General features: G+C 66.8%; 1 non-coding gene across 1 annotated transcript; it reads right to left on the reverse strand.

Annotated features, from left to right (window-relative positions):
• Window positions 1–409: 409 nt before the first annotated feature.
• Window positions 410–563, reverse strand: LOC144591505 (5.8S ribosomal RNA). Its single transcript, XR_013546888.1, has one exon. It is a non-coding gene; the product is annotated as a 5.8S ribosomal RNA (ribosomal RNA).
• Window positions 564–1,114: the final 551 nt, after the last annotated feature.

The raw sequence follows: 1,114 nt of genomic DNA on the forward strand, positions 1-1,114 counted from the left end.
GGGCAGGGAGTCAACGCTGGCGCAACCGTAGGGCAGTGCCCAAACGGCGAGGAGAGCATCAGTCCCACAAAGCAGAGCGGCAGTCAGAAGCGACGACACACACGTAGGTGTGGCTCTCCCGCAGTGACGGCCGTGCCAGAGGAAAGGCTCGCCCCTCCGCGTCCGCGTGCGGACAAGGGCAATGCCCGGGAGGGCACGGGTCAAAGGTCTCCCCCGGTCGCCGTGCGACCAGCCGCCGCCGACACCGCCGCCGAAGCGGCGGGCGGGCGGGCGGGCTGGAGCGCACGGGCACGGAGGGCTCCAGTGTCTGCACTTAGGGGGACGAAGAGGAGGGCCTTGCCCCTCTGCGACACCCCAGCCGCGCGCTCCCGCACCCCGGAGGGCAAAGGAGCACGATTGATTGTACAAGCGACCCTCAGACAGGCGTAGCCCCGGGAGGAACCCGGGGCCGCAAAGTGCGTTCAAAGTGTCGATGATCAATGTGTCCTGCAATTCACATTAATTCTCGCAGCTAGCTGCGTTCTTCATCGACGCACGAGCCGAGTGATCCACCGCTAAGAGTTGTCCGAGAGATTTCTTAAAAGACCACCCGACGCTCCTCGTCCACCGCCGCGGGGAAAGGAGCCCCATCCTGGGGTGGCCCTTGGCGCTTTCGCGCGTACGTCGCATTGATGCACACAGAGTGGGGGCAAAAAAAACATCAGGGCGTTCGCGACCCGCCCGCCTCCGGGTCATTGGCCTGCACCCGGGGCCGCAACGGACGTGCGGAGGCAGGTTTCCCCGCCGTCGTCTTCCCACGCATCACAGTGCCGAGCCGCGCCGCACCCGGCCGCCCCCCCCCCCCCCCCGTGGAGGGACAGCGACGTTTTGAAAGGCACTTGCGGACCAGGCCTCTCTCGGAAGGGAGGCTCAGAAACCGCTAGCTCGACACAGGCGGAGCGGAGGGGGAGACGATCGCGACTCTTTAACACCGCCGCCGTGCCCGACGGCTCGCGGGAGCCGAAGGGAGACGTGTAGGTGACCCTGTTCGAGGGCGAAGGGAGTTTAGCGAGCACGACCAGACGTGTCCCGGGGCTCAGGGTGAAGCGACCGGCCCTGCAACACCGGCGCGACT

Source organism: Rhinoraja longicauda, unplaced genomic scaffold (genome assembly GCF_053455715.1).
Source record: "Rhinoraja longicauda isolate Sanriku21f unplaced genomic scaffold, sRhiLon1.1 Scf001078, whole genome shotgun sequence".
NCBI classification, from domain to species: Eukaryota; Metazoa; Chordata; class Chondrichthyes; order Rajiformes; family Arhynchobatidae; genus Rhinoraja; species Rhinoraja longicauda.